The sequence below is a fragment of the Megascapheus bottae genome, chromosome 11 (assembly GCF_031878675.1).
Source record: "Megascapheus bottae isolate mThoBot1 chromosome 11, mThoBot2.hap1, whole genome shotgun sequence".
Taxonomy (NCBI): Eukaryota; Metazoa; Chordata; class Mammalia; order Rodentia; family Geomyidae; genus Megascapheus; species Megascapheus bottae.
This window is the reverse complement of record NC_143519.1, coordinates 56,031,700-56,044,669: the sequence shown is the minus strand read 5'-3', so window position 1 is coordinate 56,044,669 and position 12,970 is coordinate 56,031,700. Positions and strand designations below refer to the sequence as shown.

At 42.2% G+C, this 12,970-nt stretch overlaps 1 pseudogene; it reads left to right on the top strand.

The window, feature by feature from the left end:
* The first annotated feature begins 3,681 nt into the window (after window positions 1-3,681).
* On the top strand, window positions 3,682-12,939 carry LOC150057108 (RNA-binding protein PNO1 pseudogene; annotated as a pseudogene).
* The last annotated feature ends 31 nt before the right edge of the window (window positions 12,940-12,970 follow it).

Here is a 12,970-nt window from a genome sequence, read left to right as displayed (position 1 = left end):
CAGGCAAGTCTGTGAGACACCAATTAACCAGCAAAAGGCGGAAGTGGCGCTATAGCTCAAGGAGTAGAGTGCTATCCTTAAACACTAAAGCTCAGGAACAGTGTCCAGGCCCTAGACCCATCTCACCCCAAAATAAGGCAGGTGGTAGTGGTAGTATACCAGCCAGCCACAGGATTTTTGAATTTTTGATTTTAAGCCTTGAACTGACAAGGAGGAAGAGAAGGAGGAAAGAGAAAGAGAAGAAAGAAAATTAAACTTCTAGCCTTGCTTGGATATGGCATTGCATGATTGTCAGTTAATCTAAGTGGTTGTGGGCATGGGTCAGTGGCTTTAATATTTGACATGACATGTACTCGTGCCAATGTTGAGTGCAAGAGACCTCCCGGACCACGATGGTGGCTATAAAGATCAGGGAACTCATTAGCAGGGCAGTTGTTGGTATTAGTACTTTCGAATTTGAACATAAGTTGACTTTTGGAACATAATTGAACAAAAACATGCTATAGTGTTTGAATAGCTTGCCCCAAGTGACTTGTAGCCTAACGAGCTGGAACTGCCAGCAGCCTGGCAATGCCACCTGTCCCGATCGATAGCTTTGCATATTGGGAAGAAAGAGACCAAAAGGAAATGTAATTAAGGACACACCTAGATCTCCAGTTACAGCCCTAGAAGGCACTCTGGAATTCAAGCCAGGAGGCTATGTTGAAGTCCCTAGGTGACCATTGGTGAGCCACTTAACCTTTTTTAAACTCCAGCCAGAGGATGGCTACATTGCTGGCTCCTGTGAAGCTCTGTTGCTCTTGCTCCACAGGAGTGCAGAAGTCACATCACATGATGCTTGGTGACTGCTACTCCAGACCCTCCAGTTCCCAACCCAATGCTTTGTCTAGTCTGCCTTTAATCCCTTCTGTCCTCCAAGGGCTACTTCACATTCTCAACACTCCAAGCCACACTTGTTTCCTTTCTCCTTTCACTTTTCCATAACCTTCAGCTTCCATTTGTTCCATAAAGTAAGAGTCAAGGGGCTGGGAGTTTGGCCTAGTGGTAGAGTGCTTGCCTAGCATGCATGAAGAGCTGGATTTGATTCCTGAGTACTACATACACAGAACTAGCCAGAAGTGGTGCTGTGGCTCAAGTGGTAGAGCACTGGCCTTGAGGAGAGCCCAGAGACAGTGCTCAGTCCTGAGTTCAGTTCCTAGGACCAGAAAAAAAAATCAAGGTTTTTTTTTTTTTGCTCAAAATGTTAGCTCCTATAAAATTACCTTCACAGTATATAAGAACCTGGCAGGCTTAGATGCCAAATTCTGCTTTTGTTTTTGTAAAAATGTTTAACCTGCTCAACCACCTGCGTGTGGTCCCGACCGCCTGCGTGTGGTCCCATTCTTGTGGTTATTGACTGGGTATCATAAGGTAACGTCACCTGTGATCACCTGTGTGTAGTTATGATCACCTGTGTGTGGTGTTTACCTTTAAAAGCTCTGCCCCACAGAAGCACGGGGCTGCTCTTTATCAGCCCAAAGTTGGAGAGTAGCTGTTGCACTGCAATTAAATTGACTCCTGGCTTGGTTCACTAAGTGCTGGTGACTTTATTATTGGGGGTTTAGGCCCCCCCAAAAGGCTAGGATATTACACAGTACAAACCCCCATTCTTTTGTCCTCTGGCTGGCTTGCACACAGAAATGCTCATGTCTGGCACAATGGCCTACGCAAATGAAGAGCTCAAAGAAACAGGATGAGAGAAACAAAATATATAGATGATGTTAAAATACATGGCCGCACACCTGGCACTCACAGTGACTCATGCCTGTAATTCTAGCTACTGAAGAAGCTGAGATCTAAGAATCAGGGTTGAAAGACAGCCAGAGAAGGAAAGTGTATGAGACTCTTATCTCCAATTAACCACTAAAAAAAAGCTAGAAGTGATAGAGGGGGGTAGACAAATGAAGAGAAGGGTGCAGGGAGATGCAGTCATAAAATTCAATGCAAATCATACACCATTAAGAAAACTGAGGGAAGGGGTATGATTGGGAGGGATGGGGTAGAATGATGAAAGAGTGACACTGATCAAGATGTATTCACTAACTGCTTTGTGAAATGATGATTTCTTTATACAACTACTTCAAAAGATATTTTTTTAAAGTATTTTTAAAGGGGCCGGGAGTTTGGCCTAGTGGTAGAGTGCTTGCCTAGCATGCACGAAAACCCAGGTTTGATTCCTCAGTACCACATACATAGAAAAAAGCTGAAAGTGGTGCTGAGGCTCAAATGGTAGAGCTCTAGCCTTGAGAAAGTCCAAGGACAGTGCTCAGGCTCTGAGTTCAAGCCCAGGACTGGAAAAAATATATATTTTTAAAATAATAAAAAGAAGTGAAGTTGTGGCTCACTAGCTTTGAGAAAACAAAACAAAAACCTCAGGCACGGTGCCCCAAGGCGCTGAAACAAAGCCACAGGATGGGCACCAAAACAAAGAAACAAACAAACAATATATATATGTATATATATACATATATATACATATATATACATATATATGTGTATATATATATATATATCATCCCCAGGAGCTCAGAGAACTGACTAGGCTTGACTTTAAATCAAGGAAGTGTCTGTGCAAACCTTTCTCCACGGATAAGTCTTTAGGAGCCTTCCCCATTTTACTCCTTAAAAGTATAGATCACTGCTGTCAACGCTAGGTTCTGAACAGTGAACACAGACAGTGATGCAACTGCCACACTTGGATTATGCAATCCCCTGGGGCATCAGTGCTGCCCCATCTGGGAAGAGAGCAGGTGTGATGCAGGCAGGACAGGCTGCTCTCATGAAAAAGCAGTCCTTTGCAAGGGCAATGGAGTTTCATAATGTGCTGGTTAATGACACCATACAAGAAATAGTTTCACCAAGTGTGTTAAGTGGAGCTATAAGTAAATCAAACCTTCAAAATATCTTGGACTGAGAACATGATGCTATTTCTAATTACACAGCTTCAACATCTACTAAATATGATTGCCTGCTAATACAACTTTTGTTAAACAGTCCCTCAGGGCTTCTTTTCTTTTTTTTTTTGTCTTTTTTGCCATTCCTGGGGCTTGAACTCAGGGCCTGAACACTGTCCTTGGGCTTTCTCAAGGCTAGAACTCTACCACTTGAGCCGCAGCACAACTTCCAGCTTTTTCTTTTCTATGTATGTGGTACCGAGGAATAGAACCTGGGTCTTTGTGCACGCTAGGCAAGCACTCTATTACTAGGCCAAACTCCTGGCCCCAGGGTTTTCTTTTCTTTTCCTTTTTCTCCATCTGAGGATTGAACCCGGGGTCTTGAGTTTGCTTATCAAGTGTCTACCACTTGAGTCATGTCCCCAGCCAGGCCCCCCAAGAAGAAATGGCGGGGGAAGAGAAGAAGAGAAAGAGACAGGCTCTCAATAGTCTCGTGACTTAACATCCTCCAGCTAAGCAGATAGGACAAAAGTACACTCTGCGCATGTATAGAAATGTTGTGATGAAATCCCTTACCATGTATATGGCAATAAATAACTAAATAAAATTTATCTGAGAAAGTTTATAAATTAAAAAAATAAAGATTTCTCAGTAGAGATGGCGTAGATGGAGACATACGTGCTGAGTCCTAGGCTAGCCAACATGCTGAGTAGCTACATTGCACAAGAGAGGACAGAGGCTCGGCTGCATGGACAAGGAGGAAGCCTGGCCAGCCAGAGGTCAGTTTTCCTCCTCTTGCTGGGAATAGATTACTGTGTGGGAAAGAAGGAACATAGAAAAATTCAGTCCCTTGGGCTGGGAGTTTGGCCTAGTGGTTAAAGTGCTTGCCTAGCATGCACGAAGACCCGGGTTCGATTCCTTGGTACCACATATATAGAAAAAGCCGCAAGTGGTGCTGAGGCTCAAGTGGTAGAGTTCTAGCCTTGAGAAAGTCCAAGGACAGTGCTCAGGCTCTGAGCTCAAGCCCAGGACTGGCAAAAAACAAAAAACAAAAAAAAAAACAAAAACAAAAACGAAAAATTCAGTCCCAACTCATAGATACACACCCCTAAAAGAGAACTGAATGGAGAGAAACACTCCTATTGTAGAAGATTTGGGACTTTAGATTTGCTTTCACTTGAAATCAAGGAATGTAGATATCAGAACTTGTAAGGAAAACAAAGATGTCGGGGCTGTGACAAAAGCAGCTGATTTTGTGAAGGCTTATCTTTATTCTTGCATTTCAGGTGGAGGATGCATGCTCCCATCAGGCTGGATGATTGCTTCCCAGAGACTTTTGAATGTAAGATGTGAATACACTAAAAAGAGACCATTTGTCAAGGGCTATAGGAAGAATCACTAGCAAATGAGGAAAAAAAAACCCTAAAGTCACCATAGAGAATATATGTGAACGTTCACATCCCTGGGTCTTTCTGAAACATCTAAATGGCAAGAACCACCATTTGCTACCTCATCCTGGGAAATCCTCCAACAAAGGTTTATGGCAATATTCAAGTCACGGTTAGCAGATCAGTAAATCCTAGAAGGGTATGAGTAAAGGATGAGGAGGAAGCTCTCAGCAGAGGCCTTTGGCAACCTGAAAAGGGTGTGTTTTCCACAGCAAGTGGCCCTTTGTTAAGAGGATGAACTTTGGCATACCACTTAGGCAGCGCTGATTAGAATTGACTAAGGGGCTTAATGGTTGCTGAAGATAAGCTGGGGCCCAGTGGATCGCTTCTTCAGACAAGGCTCTCCAGCTTCAGACAGAATGTGTTATCCAAAGTTGGACACTTTCATTACCAACTTTGCATGCTAAGCCATTCCCTCAGCCTGACATAACTCATTTGTAAATAACATCTCAGAAAGACACAGCTCTAAGAAGGTGCCTACAGCGTGAGTAGCAAGTCTTCACCCTCCTGCATGGATGGAGAAAGCTAGCAAGGTGGGAACTATCTCAAGAAGGCAGTAATTCTACTGCATTGGGAAATTTCCTGAATATAGACAGAGTGCAAAACAATCAGAAAACTAGGCAAACTCTGGGTTGGTAGAGCTATCAGGTGAAGCATAGTGCTCAGGAAAAGGCATGGAGGCCCAAAGTCAACAGTGTCCCCAGGGACCACAGCAATGTGGGTTCACAGCAGCACCCCTGGGAATCTGGGCTACAGCATCAGGAACCACTTGCTCACTGTCACTTCCTTATGGCTAGAAAAGCCAGTACTTATCTATGTCGTGTTCCATGTTCCCTGGTGGAGCTCCAGAGATATGATTTCCTCCTTGCCAGGCTCAGGCTCTGCTCTAGTTTCTATCTCCATACATCATTGCAATACATTTGTCAGGTTTGCATCATTGAAGATTTTTCCAGACAGCCAGGCACTGGTGGCTTACATCTGTAATCCTAGCTACTCAGGAGGCTGAGATCTGAGGATGACAGTTCAGAGCCAGCCTGGGCAGGAAAGTCGATGAGATTTGTATCTCCAATGAATCACCTGAAAACTGGAGATAGAGCTGTGGCTCAAAGTGGTAGTGAACTAGCCTTGAGCAGAAGTGCTTAGGGACAGCACCCAGTACCTGAGTTCAAGCCCCACCACCGGCCAAAAAAACCAAAAAACTTTCCAGGGTGAAAAAGGCATTGCATCTCTCTCTCTCTTTCTAGGGAAGCACTCTACCACCAGGCCATACTCCTGGGCCCCACTTCTCACATCTGTCCCCTCTTCCCTTTCTCCCTCTCTGTTTCGCTCACACTCATACACATTCATAGACACACATGTTCTTTGGATAATTTTCTAAAGTTTCCTTTGCTTTTTTTTTTTTTTTTTTTTGCCAGCCCTGGGCTTGAGCTCAGGGCCTGAGCACTGTCCTTGGACTTTCTCAAGGTTAGAACTCTACCACTTGAGCCTCAGCACCACTTCCAGCTTTTTTTTTTCTTCTATGTACGTGGTACCGAGGAATTGAACCTGGGTCTTTGTTTGTGCATGCTAGGCAAGCACTCTACCACTAGGCCAAACTCCTGGCCCCCCCTGGCCTCTCCTTTGCTTTAAATAAAAGAAGCATTCAATGACTAAGTAAACCCCCCCCCGTCTCTCTCTCTCCCTCTCTCTCTCTCTCTCTCTCTCTCTCTCTCTCTCTCTCTCTCTCTCTCTCTCTCTCTCTCTCTCTCTCTCTTCCCCCATCCAGGGGCTTGAAGTCGGAGCCTGGGGTTTCTTCATTCAAGGTTAGTGCTCTACAACTTGAATCACAGCCCCATTTCCAGCTTTTTTTTTCTTGTATGTGGATAATTAGAGATAAAAGAATCTCACTGAGTGGGCTGGGAATGTGGCTTAGTGGTAGAGTGCTTGCCTAGCCTGCATGTAGCCCAGGGTTCAATTCCTCAGTACTACATAAACAGAAAAAGCCAGAAGTGGTGCTGTGTATCAGGTGGTAGAGTGCTAGCCTTGAGCAAGAGCATCTCAGGGACAGTGCCCAGGCCCTGAGTTCAAGCACCAGGACTAGAAGAAAAAAAAAAAAAACAAGAGCCTCACTGACTTTCCTGCCTGCAGGCTTTGAACCATAATCCTTACAACCCAGCCTCCTGAACAGCTAAGCTTACAGGTATAAACCAGTGACTTCCAGCACATCCATAGTCTTTGGCAATGTTTTCACTTCAATGTACAATCAAAATTATTTTCAAAAATGCTAATGCTGGATCAGGAGTTTGGCCTAGTGGTAGAGTGCTTGCCTAGCATGCATGAAGACCCAGGTTCAATTCTCCAATACCCCATACATAGAAAAGCCAATAGTGGTGCTTCTAAGTGGTAGAGCAGTAGATTTAGGAAAAAGACCACAAACAGTGCTCAGGCCCTGTTTCAAGTCCCAGAACTGGCAAACAAAAAAAAGAAAAGAAAAAGCCCAAGGACAGTGCTCAGGACCTGAGTTCAAGCCCCAGGACGGGCAAAAAAAAAGTTAATGTTGTTGGAGAAATAGAATGAATAATAACGACTCATAATAAAATACATTAAAAACATTTCTAAACTTCTAAATATTTTACACTTAATCACTGAAAATAAGCATTATAAGAGCACAAAGATATATACTTATTATATACTATATTTTATTATATAGTACATATATACCATATAATATTGTATATTACATATATTATATAGTATACAGTACATACTGTCAATATAACGTACTTGGCATTATTGAGTATTCTTCATATAATATAGATAGGATATGTTTATGTAATATATAATATACATTATACAAGATAAATAATGTTATATGTAAGAGTTATATGATTCATATTATGTATATATTCATTCTATATGATGTATTATGTAATGCATCACATGCTATATCTTGCATATGATATACATTTATAAGTGTTACATGTTATATACTATTATTACATGTAATATGGTATATTGAAATATATGAGACATAAACATAATTATATCTGATTATATATAATATGTTACATATCACATAATCACCAAAGTACTCTGGGCAACAGTTTCTAGTGTGATCACTACTAACCAAAGCAGGAAAAATAAGTTACAGTAAAACAATTTCCTTAGTAACCATTATCCTAGACTCTCTCAACCCTTGGTCTGTAAACTTCTTTCATGCATTTCAGTCACAATGATCCATGGAGATTTGATGATTATCTGTGTCTTTTTATGGAAAATCTCCTTCCGTGAACCACATAAGATATTCAGAGCAGGAGGACTTGATATTGTACCTCAGGTGGGGTTGTTGTATTGATTGCTTTGTGTCTAAATGTGTATGAGGTAATTTCCACAAAGTGTAAACCTAAGTAACTAAAGAGCAAAGCTTAGGGGAAGAGGTACTGAATATCTTGTGTTCTAAAGACAGACAATACAAGTGCACTCATAATGTCTCCTCCAAGGTGACAGCACAGTGCCTCCCTCATCCATCAGCCTGACACCATCAGTCTGTAGTGGGAGAAGAATTAGGTGGATAGGAAGACATTAGTCTTCAGTAAAAGGCAAAGTATTTGGAACAGAGATAGTTAAGGACCTTACCAGAGGTAAGATCCAATGGGTCACCCAAATATCAAGAGCTCTCCTCGGCTGGACACTTGGTTAGACAAGTCAGTAGCCTTCTGAGAGGCAGTTACTACATGAGCTTTTGCAGATGTGGATCCTGGGCTTGTGGGAGTCTTGGGACTGTGGTAGTACAGGGGTCTTCTGGGTGTAAAAACTCATGCTTGTTTCTTGTTCAGACATTTGTCTCAGGAAAGGACCCTCTCTAAAACTCAGGCTGAAAGCAATTCTAGGCAAAAAGAGCAATGCAGGTGATATTACAATACCAGGCTTCAAACTCTACTATAGAGCCATCATAACAGAAACAGCTTGATATGGCACAAAAATAGACCAGAAAGACAATGGAACCGAATAGAAGATCCAGAAATAAAACCACATACCTGTAGTCAACTTTTATTCGACAAAGGAGCCAGAGATATACACTGGAATAAACACATCCTTTTCAATTATTGGTGCTGGGGAAAGTGGGCAGCCATATGCAGAAAACTAAAAATTGATCCCAGCCTGTCACCATGCACAAACAATAACTCAAAATGTATCAAAGACCTCAATATCAGACCTGGAACCCTGAAACTGCTACACAACAGAATAGAAGAGACACTGGAACTCATAGGCACAGGCGGAAACTTCCTGATCAGAATCCCCGAGTCACAACAGATTGGAGAGAGACACAATAAATGGGATTACCTAAAAATAAAAAGTTTCTGCACAGGACCAGGAGTTTGACCTAGTGGTAGAGTGCTTGTCATACATGCACGAACACCCGGGTTCAATTCCTTGGTAGCACATACATAGAAAAGAAGCCGGAAATGGTGTTGAGGCTCAAGTGGTAGAGCTCTAGCTTTGAGAAAGTCCAAGGACAGTGCTCAGACCCTGAGCTCAAGCCCAGGACTGGCAAAAAAAGTTTCTGCACAGACAAAGACATAGCTACTAAAGTAGAAAGAAGGCCAACCAACTGGGAAAAGTTATTTTCCAATAATACAACAGACAAATGCTTAATATCCAATATCTACAGGGAAATCAAAAAACTAATCCCCCCTAAACCCAACAAACCAATTGATAAATGGGCAGGGGAAGTAAAAAGAGAGACCTATCAAAAGAAAAGGTCAAAATTGCAAAGAAACATATGAGAAAATGCTCATCATCCATGGTCATAAAGGAAATGCAAGTAAAAACAACCCTAAGATACCACCTTACCCCAATCAGAATGGCCAATATTATGAATTCAGACATTTGTTGCTGGCAGGGTTGTGGAGAAAGAGGAACTCTAGTGCACTGCTGGTGGGAATGTAAACTAGTACAGCCATTCTGGAAGGCAGTTTGGAGGTTCCTCAAAAAACTAAAATAGACCTCCCCTATGACCCACTCTTGGGCATCTACCCTGAGCATCATAACCCGGGAGATGATAAGGACACCTGCACAGCCATGCTCATCTCTGCACTATTCATAAGAGCTAAGAGATGGAAACAACCCAGACGTCCCACTACAGATGAATGGATAAAAAATGTGGTACATATATACAATGGAATTCTACATAGCCAACGGACAAGATAAAATAATGGCATTAATTGGAAAGTGAATGAAACTAGAACAAATCGTGTTGAGTGAGACAAGCCAAGAGCAAAGGAACAAAAGGTACATGATCTCCTTGATATGTGGATATTTGATCTAAACAGTACAAGAGTGATGAGTAAATATTCGGGTACCCAAGGTTATGGACATGATCTTGGAGATATAAATGTAACCACATACACATAAAAATCTATTTTATATACTCTATAGCATATATACTCTATAAACATAATGTTATGTTATATAGATTGATATGTGTCTATGACATACAAACTCTCAGCTTAATTTTAATTTTGTTCTTAAATTTTATGTGCCAGTGATTGAGATCCCATTCTTGAATACTTATTTGTTAAACCTGACATTTGAAATATGATGTGAAAAAATCAATGTTAATAAAATCTTTTAAAAAAATACACCTAGGCTGAACAAATCCAAAGCTAAGTAGCAATGTAGGAAAACTCTTCTCAGCACCTACTGCTAAATCTAATTAAATACAAAAGCCCACTCTATTAGATACCTTTGCAGCATACAGTCAAAAGGTCAGTATATTAATTGGAAGACAATAAGACTCTCCTGAATCCTTAAAATTCTTCCATCCAATTTGCTTCATTACCTGTATTTAGAAGTACAGTAACATTAAAAAAAATAACAATAGAGGGCCGGGAGTCTGGCCTAGTGGTAGAATGCTTGCCTAGTAAGCATGAAGACCCAGGTTCGATTCCTCGGTAACCCACATACATAGCAAAAAGCCAGAAGTGGTGCTGAGGCTCAAGTGGTAGAGTGCTAGCCTTGAGAAAGTCCAAGGACAGTGCTGAAGCCCTGAGCTCAAGCCCAGGACTGGCAAAAAAAAAAAAATAACAATAGGGCCAGGAGTTTGGCCTAATGGTAGAGTGCTTGCCTAGCATCCACAAAGACCCGTGTTCAATTTCTCGGTACCACATACATAGAAAAGAGCCAGACTTGGTGCTGAAGCTCAAGTGGTAGAGCTCTAGCCTTGAGAAAGTACAAGGACAGTGCTCAGGCCCTGAGCTCAAGTCCAGGACTGGCAAAAAAAATTAATAACAATAGCCAGGCATGGCATTATACTCTATTGTACTCAAGAGGCTAAGCAGGAGGATCACAGATTCCAGGTCAGTCTCAGATATAAAGTGAGCCTCTGCCAAATAAATAAATAAATAAATAAATGAATAATAAATAAATTAAACAAAGAAGAGGGCCAGGAGCGTGGCCTAGTGGTAGAGTGCTTGCCTAGCGTGCATGAAGCCCTGGGTTCAGTTCTTCTGTACCACAAACATAGAAAAAGCCAGAAATGGCACTGTGGCTCAAGTGGCAGAGTGCCCAAGGACAGTGCACAGGACCTGAGTTCAAGCCCCAGGCCTGGCAAAAAAAAAAATACAAAATGAAGAAGAAAGTCATTTTGCAGGTAATACCAATTTTATATTGTATTGTATTACTGTGGATGGTTTATGCTGGGAACGGTGGAGCTTTCAATAATTTAATAATAAATACCTTTCATTTAACCTAGTTTGTGTGTGTGTGTGTGTGTTGGTCCTGGAGCTTGAACTCAGGGCCTGAGTGCTATCGCTGCATTTTTTTTTGCTCAAGGCTGGCACTCTTCTACTTGATACATAGCTTCACTCCCATCTTTTTGTGGTTAATTGGAGATAAGAGTGGCACAAGATTTCCTGTCGTGACTGTATTTGAAACTCAATCCTCAAATCTCAGCCTCCCGAGTAGCTAGGATTACAGGGTATATTAAGGTATTTTTGTCAACACCTACAATTACAATTTAAAATATTCAAATGAAAATCTCTCTGGCAGACGGGTACATAAAGCTTCCTGTGTCCTGTCTCAGGCAGGGTCAAGGAAACATAGAGATTCTTCTCAGCAAAAGGTTCTGAGTTCAAACCTCAGTACTGAAAAAAAAATTCATGAGACTGGGGATGTATCTTAGTGGCAGAGAGCTTGGCTAGCATGAGAAGGCCCTTGGATTCCATCTTCAGTGCCACATAAACAAGCAGACTAAATGAATATTCACAAATGCCTTCTATTTAACATCCAGTCCAGCTTCTGCCCCGAGGTTCATGGATCTTAAGCACATCAGTGTAAACGATCTCACAGTATCGGTAAAATTCACTTCTTAATCTTAATTCATTTTTCAGATTCCAAAATTTAATTTTAGGTTTTATTACCATAAATTAATTGTTCAAAGGGACTTTATTGTGATATATAGTTCTGGGGTGTGAACTCAGGGCCTGAGCACTGTCCTTGGGTTTCCCTCAAGGCTTGTACTTTACCATTTGAGCCACAGAACCTCTTTTAGCTTTTTCTGTGTAGGTGGTAAGGAGGAATCAGACTCAGGGCTTCATGCATGCTAGGCAAACATTCTACCACTAGGCTACACTCCAGGCCCATTTTTGTGATATTTAAAACTTGCCAAAAATGCTGCAGAAAAAGAGGACAGAATCAAAGTTGACGTTGGCATTGGAGTGCCAGAATGGAAGTCTAAGCTTGTAGTTCCCATTAACCAATGCGGCTCTTCATGTTGATGCCTAGGTCAGGCCACTTCACAGCAAGGGTACCTTTCAGCCATTACATGAGGTGAAAAGGAAAGCTACATCTTTTTTAAAATTTTTTGTACTGCATCTTTCTCTTGCATGTTCAAAAAATATGTAAATTATGAAACCTACATGTCACATGTTTTGGTTTTATATCAAGAACAGAAACTGAAAAGCTGGGTGTCAGTGGTGCAGGCCAATAATCCCAGGTATTCGAAGATCAAGGTTGGAAACCAGTCTGGAACTGGAAGCCTGACTCAAGTGGTGCCAGTCATGAATAGAAAAACAGAGAGAGAGAGAGAGAGAGAGAGAGAGAGAGAGAGAGAGAGAGAGAGAGGGGGGGGGGGAGGGGGAGAGAGAGAGAGGGGGGGAGGGGGAGGGAGGGAGGGAGGGAGAGAGAGAGAGAGGGAGGGAGGGAGGGAGGGAGGGAGGGAGAGAGAGTTAAGAGAAAACATGCTTTCTCAGGGCAGCATGTATTATGGGAATTAAAAAATAACTTCTTGATGAAAGAGGTGGCAAGGATCAAGATTCATTGCACTCATCTGCTGCTTGGTTGAGTGACTTTTCCTCCGAATATAGCAAATGAAATTGTGTATTTGTGAAAGAAAGAACCCAGTGGCCACGATCCATCGCAGATCCTTCCTTCCTCCGGGAAGGCACAAGTCCGTGCGTGTCTGCCCCCTTGTCCTGGTCCCCGCGGAGCTCCTGCTCCTCTGGGGAGGAGCTGGCTCAGCGGACAGAGCGAGAGCCCGGAACACAAGTTTCCGAGCTTCGTGGCGCACCGGGATATAAAGGGAGCGGGACGAACCAGGGCCAGAACGGA